We start from the raw sequence: 7,263 nt of genomic DNA, 5'->3' as shown, positions 1-7,263 counted from the left end.
GCAGATGTGTGAGGGAGCTGAGTGGAGCTGCCACAAGCACCCTCCAGGGCTCTGTGCAGCTCTGACTGCTCCAGAATTAATGGGCGATGGTCTCTGTGAATGTTGAGACCATTCTGTAGGTGTTCCTTCTAACCTTTAGCCTTTCTTCCTCCATTGCCATGTGCAGAGTATGGGCAGGGAAAAGAATAATTCCTGTATCTCTTAGCCCCTCCTGCCCCTGACCTGCCAGGCTTACAGTATTCAAGGTAGCTTTCCCCAGTGGTGGAGGACTGACAGCCTCCAGCACAGACACTGGAGTGAGGAAACCCCAAACCTTTGCGCTGGGAGCACTGTACACCCTGAAGAACCTTATGCCTTGCAGGAAACAGCAATGTTACTTGAAACATCATCAGTGCTTGTAAATGTGGATTTCTGATTTACTCTGTGACTGATTTTTACTTAGGGGCCTGGACACGTTGTGAAAAGCCAACTCTCCTGCAGAATGTCTGGGAGGCAGAATGGGACTGTTTAACAGGATGAAATGTCACTGCATCAAGCCTCTTTAGTGCAGATTCCTATAATGCTTGTAGCTTTCTGTTTGGCTGGGGGTAGGGAATCTGTTGCCTGAGAACTGATACTCTACAAGTTAGTGCTTGCTGTCTGCTCACGTTCTGCGTGCTGATGTGATAGAGAAGCAACCCAGGAAGCTGATGGAGAGTCAGAGAACTGTTGTAGTTTTGAGAAGAGGGGAGACTCTTGTGAGAATCAACGTGATTGTCCTTCTGTTCTGCTGCCTGTGCCTGATCATTTGTTCCCACATCTACGTGCAGGATAGCAAAGTAGGTAACAGCTTGGCCTTGTGCTGGGTCATCCAGCTAAAATCAGGAGTTAGTGTCGTCTTTGCTAGCCAAATTTCACTGATGCTGTTTTAACACCATACTGCATCCACTCTCCAACCAGCTTCTGCAGTTAGCTTCCTGCATGGATGCGAGAGTCCCACAGGATGCTCATGCAGATAATCTAAATGGTGTGAGTGATGCACAGAGCTTCCAAAATGAGAAGCTCTTCTCAGCCATGTCACTTGATGGGCTGCATTATGTTGGGAAGGTCAGCAAAACAGCCTGGGTCTGTTTGCCTGTCTGTAACGTGGGGTGATGTGAAGAGCCTCATGTTGAAATTGCTCTGTGACCCCTGGACTGGAAGTGCCAAGGCTTGGCATTTCATCAGAAGAACTGTCGGGCTCCTAGTGTTGCTCCTGTTTGATGGGCCTGCTGAGACCCCAGTGGGGAAGAATTTTCATCTTCTCTTTCACAGTTGGGAAAACAGAGGCCTAAACAGACTTGAGTCAATGATGCAGACTCCCACGTGCCCAGCTCTAGCCCAAGAGTTGCTGGTGCCCATCCCAGAGAGATTTCAAAGCTGAAGAGCTTAAGCAGGGCACTGAAGCTCTCCCTAAAAGTGAAGCAAAAGGCTGGGGGGCCATTCTTTGGGGCCCCAACCAGTGAATTGTCAGTAGGTCATGGCAGTGTCAGACAGACAGATGCCCTGCTTCTTTAGGGGATGAGAGCGTAACTGCAGGGAATGAAGAAGTAGGCACAGCTTCTTGCTTGAAGTCCTGCCTGTAGAATAGGAGCTCCAGCAAAGGCTGTCACTCTCCTATTTGGTTTTTCTTTCTCTTTCATTCTTCCATCTCCCTGTCTGGCCATTTGTGCTGCCTGCCTGTTTGTTTGTTGGCTGAGTGCCTGCTGAATTATTTACCAGCCTGACTGAATTAAGCAGCAGCAAAAGGAGGCAAGTGAATCCCACCTGAGACTCTTCCAGGGAGAGGGGGGGGGTGAAGAAGTGGGGGGGGGGGGGGTGTGTGTGTGTGTGTGTGTGTGTGTGTGTGTGTGTGTGTGTGTGGGTGCTGATACATAGTGCTTAATTAAATGTACCAGCCCATTCCAGGCAAAACCTTGTGGGGGGAGAAACTCCTCTATTGTCCTGAGACAGGGCTGAAGAAAGCTGAGCGCGTGGCTACCACCAGCTCAGGTGGCAGCGTGCCCCATCTCCAAGCTGAGTGGAGGTCCTGCCGCTGGGAGTTGCCTTCAGCCCTTGCAAGTGTCATGTCAGCACGCTGGGATGTGGCAGAGCTGTCAAGCGGCCGTTCCCCTCCACCACATCAGTTGCATTCTTTGTGATGGTTGTTGTGCTGTGTGGGTTAATTGGGTTAATGAGTGCATTGTACAATATTAGAGGCTGAATTGCCAATTATGCTAATTGTTGTGTCTCCCGAAGTGCCACAGTTACTGAGGATGTTTAAAAGGACAAGGGTTCTTGTACCAGACACTAAGTCAGAGCTGAGTTATCTGGACACCAAAGGACCTCTCTTTACCAAATGGTGGTGCACTGGGTGTTTGATGTAAGGAAAAGCATACTTTTTGGCATATCCCTACCAGCGAGAATGTCCAAGCTTAGCACACAGTCCTTAGCTCCTGCAGGTCCTCTCCTGCCTGTGCATCTCTCAGCTATAAAGTCTTCCAGATGGGGAAAATGAGACAGATCATTCCGTGATATATCTGGTCTGGTTACTCTCTCCCTAGAGCATGCGTGCTCCAATATGGTTGCTTTCTCCAAGCCAGTGCTCCCTACCCTGTGGTGGACACAGCCTTGTGACTCTGGAACATGCCCTCGTTGCAGTTCTTCAGACTGTAGCAGTTTGTTGAAATGCCAAATATCTTCCCAAGGCTCTGTTCTCCTTCCTGTCATGCTCTGATGTGCTGAAAAGCAGCAATCTTCTCACAGGTCACTATTTGCCAAGGTGCAGAAGCAGATTCTGATCTGTAGATATGCCAGTTTGGGCTGCTCTCTAGGTTGCATCACTTTGTCATGTGATTGTTACTGTCATGCCACTGTAGTAATGCCATCCTGGCTCTTCCTACTATGTGGGTCTCCCAGTAAAGATAACCCAGGGATGCCTTTGTGCCCTAAAACTAGCTTTGGAACATTGTTTCTGGGTACTGAGCAGTTGCAAAGTATAAAGCAGTATGGGGGTTGAGAAAGGTTATCTTCCCTGTTTCCAGGGGCTCACATGCAATGCTCACCAAGATTACCGCTGGCTTCAGTGAGAGCAGAACTGAGACTGAGAACTGGGGAATGCCACAATGTGCTTCAAGTCATCCTTAATGCTGATCTGAAAGGTGCCTATTCAAAGCAATATAGTACCAGTGTGTGAGCTGCACAACCTTTCCAAAAGGTTGGTTAGGTATCTGGTGGTTAACCTGTGCCGGGTTCCATGCTGCTTGCAATGTCTCCAGTTACTCCTTAGGTGTAGCCATGCTCATTCAGTATTAGCTAAAAACTAGGGATTAGTTCAGACTGCAGAACTTATGACATCTGAGACATAAACCAGGAATTGATGCACCTTTTAAATATATAGACTGTTTCTCTCGTATTGTCTTTTCCCTGAAAGAGTTTTCATCTCACCTGGCTTAGCAGGGAAAGCCATCCGTCCACTAAGTGACTTGTGAACCTGGGAGTGCTTTAGTTGTGCATGTACAGTACAGAACATCTTTGTCTTAGGCCAAGTGATTAAGAACTGGTCCCTGTCAGCTGTTTCTTCCACATATGGATACACATCCTTGAGTATATTAGGAGAGACTTAACCCCTCCAGTCAACCTGCTTGCACTGCTATCTCCCAGACTTCTGACTTCTTAAGGCATCTCTTCCCTTCCAGAATGTGGCATATCAGAAGAGGCAACCGATGCAGACTAGTCCTTATCGTCTATCAATTTACCATGTGAGGTAGAATACTGTCTCTGGAAGGTGGGTAAAGAGGAGCTGGAAACGGCAAGACATGAGAAGAGCACTGTGCGATCAAAATCACATGCCTCATTAATTTATCATGAACTAACTCTGTGGGACTCTTGCTACATAAATCAACTGATAACTCACCATGTAAAAGATCATATGCAGCAATTCACCATTTCCTTCCCACTTGTGCTATATCCCTCTTTCTGAAATTCACTGTACAATCGGTGTGAACGTGCTCACGCACACTGCTCTCTTGCAGAGATATGTATGTGGCACATCAAGGTAATGGATTTTTCTTGAATAACCTATGCAAGTACTGTCATGTTTTGCATCAACAGTAAGTGATTTCGCATTGCATAAAGCAAGGAGTTTAAAAGAGTTGATGACCCTTTCTGGCTTTATTCCAGATGGGGGTCATGTGTCTGGGTTGCTGCCCAACCTTTTCCAATAATTCCCACTCTTAGAATAGTAATGGCTGCGTTGAGCTGTTCTCCCCTCCATAATGATTACTTACAGAACAGAAAAAGTGCTTTTTCACTGGACTCCAGCATTCCTCCTCATGCCTTGCCAGCGTTTTGTGCAGGTGCCTACCCTTTGCACTTGCTGTGAAAACTGAGGCATCAGGTCCGAAACTGCTGCTGGCGTGAGCATACGTGTCACATTCTAAGGCTCTGCGGCAACATTCTAGTCAACCAGTTCTATACTGTCCTCGTGTCTACAACTAATCTAATGTATTTCTTTAATAAGAAAACATAACTGTCTTGGATCATCAAGCAGACATTGTCTAGGTAGATTTCAGCAAAGCACTTTATAAGGTAACTCATAGGAATATTATACTCCCAGAGAAAATGGGGATTAGCACATAGTAAAGTAGAAGAGAGGCTAGCAAAGGGAAACTGCACAGGAAGGAAAGTCATAAGGGTGGAGTTCTGCCAGCAGAAGGTTGATGTATTTAAGAATGTTAATTCTACTACTTATGTACAGGTTCACTGGACAATATTCGGATTCTGCAGAAGCATCTGTATATACAAATGTGTCAGAGGAGCTGAGGGCCCCTCTTCCTTTGCCTTTGTACCCTTTGAATGGTACTTCCCTGCTCTAGTCTCTGCAAGAGGAAATGACCCTTTCTGGTGCTACCATCCCCTGCTGTGTTTCGGAGAGATTTACTGCTCTCTGCTTACTGACTGTACTCGGGAGCTGGTATAAAAGCAAACACCTAAGGGATGCATACATTAGCAAAACTTGTTCTCCCTAATTACTCAAGTTAGGCCAGAGATGGGCTTTCTGTCAAAGGCAGGATTGTAAGGCTGGATTTATCTTCCTTGGGTGAGGTCAGAATTTCCCCCTAAGTCTGCTCCTGTCCACATGTCTGAGCTTGGGAGGAGGAAGGTTTAGTCCTACCTAGCGTGTCAAAGGAGAGACAACGTTCCTCGCTAATACCAATACCAATGTCGAAGTGAGATCTTCTTTCTACGGCACGTATAACCAAGCAGAAGCCGTATGTGAGCATTGGGGTCGTCCTGCCTCAGACTCGTAATACTCAGTGCAGCTGCCACTGCTGTACAATGGCAAAGTAAAGGTCATTTCCCCGCTTGGCAGGGAGATGATGGAAGAGATGTACCTGGGGGAGCAGGTACTTAGATGAAATGACTGAGGGAGTCCCAGGTAATACAAGAGGGAGAGATTCAGAGATGACAAGGGAGAAGAGATCATATGGCACTGGAAGAGAGGAAGGAAGGTATCCAGAGTAAAATGAAAATAAGGGGTGGAGTACTGTGAGAGGATACAGACAGGGACTTACCTTGGCAGCAGTTTGGAGAGGATGTTTTTCTTCTCTTCCCTTTTTCTTTCCTGCCTCTACTCTTTCTCCCTTTTCCCACATAGATATCTTAACCAGCTTCCCCCATGGCAAGTCAGTCCAGCACGCATTCTGCACTGCTCAGCTCTCAATGACTGGTCGATCTGTACTGTTTCTTTTTGTTGAGATGCTCTTCTCCCTTCTCCATTTTCCCATGTGGGAATTTGATATCAAGAACAAACCTTTGGATCTGTCCCACCAGCAGGAGGTGATGTGTTAACAGGAGAAGTAAAGGGAGCCATCCATGCCTAGCACTTTGGAGCACTTTCCTCTCCCACTCAACGGATGTTTGCTAAAGAGGTGTTTTGGTTTAACTGTAGCTTATTGGATTATGTGATTATGGCATTTGAATTCTTTATTAGGTCTTTTCTATCTTGGTCCCTGGGGTTGAGAGGGACTTGTTTTCTGGCCTTTGATGTGTTTGAAAAGTCAGGCTATTTGTATCGCTGCTCCTTTGCTTTGATTCTTTGACTCCTTCTCTGGGGAGCATTCTGATGTGCAGAGCTCAGCTTTGTGTGCGCCTGCTACATGGGATGTCTTTTTGGTTTGTTTTTGTACCGGGCACAAATCACCCCTCCTGCTCCCTTCTTTGCAAGTTGTCATGAAAGCAGGCTATTGCTGACCAGTTCTTTTGGAAAACTTGTGTTTGCTGAAAGCTGTACAGAAAATTCAGTGTTTTATGAGAGACACTGAATTTGTGTACCTTTGCTTGGAGGGGATGGGTGGCATTGCAGCAATGCTCCAGTTTCCCCTCAGCCCCTTTCTCCTGTGTCTAGAAAAAAAGTCTTATTGTTATAGTTCACTTATTAAAAGAATATTCCTCACGTTCTGCTGTATCTGTTCTTCCGTGATGATTTTGACTGAGGTGCCAGGAGAGGACTCCTCCTAACCCCATAGTGGGAAGTGAGAAGCTTCTACTCTGGTGCTTCGCCACAAAGCAGCACCCTGTGAGCAGAATATCGGAGAAGGGAAATTTGCTTAGCCTGCAAGAAAAGGTCAGGCCCAGCCCGGTAAACCCTGCTAAGAAGGGTCAGTGTGGTGAACCAACTTTATGCTTCATTTGTCACCTGTCAGTGCTGAGTGCGATACACTTAATAGCACAGTAGTGGAAAGGACAAAGGGGATTTCTGATGGGGAGAAGTGAGGTAAGTCATAATTAACTAGAACGCTGAAGGAAAAACTCCATCTTGGAGCTGCTGAGTTTCTCCTGTGAGCTCAGATTTTTCACACACACTCCTAACACACAGCACAGCCCCCTCCCGTATGCCCTAACACCCATTCACCGTTGTGTTCTCCGCAGTGTGTCATAGTGGGAAATGGGACCAAATAAAAGGATGAGTGAACCTTTGTGGACATAGGCACATGATCTGTGAGGCTGACCGTTCCTGTGGGTGCAGAGCACACGTTCAGTCTGAAGTGTTGACTGAGAAAGCAGAAAGGAGTCTCCCATGCTTATGCTAATTCTGGAATTAACCTCCCCACCCAGCATGGGTGAAAAAGGGGCTCATTGGCCCCAAGGAGGGCAGTGTTGTCATTAATGGTCACCCCAGCAACAAGAAAGAAGGGGTTCTCCCCCCCTCTTCCTTTCCCTGTAGAATGAGCTAATGCCTGCCTCTGTAGTGGCTGGGTTGTG

This window comes from Pygoscelis adeliae, unplaced genomic scaffold (assembly GCF_000699105.1).
Source record: "Pygoscelis adeliae isolate BGI_AS28 unplaced genomic scaffold, ASM69910v1 Scaffold358, whole genome shotgun sequence".
NCBI lineage: Eukaryota > Metazoa > Chordata > Aves > Sphenisciformes > Spheniscidae > Pygoscelis > Pygoscelis adeliae.
The sequence above is the reverse complement of the archived record's forward strand: the minus strand, read 5'-3'. Positions refer to the sequence as shown.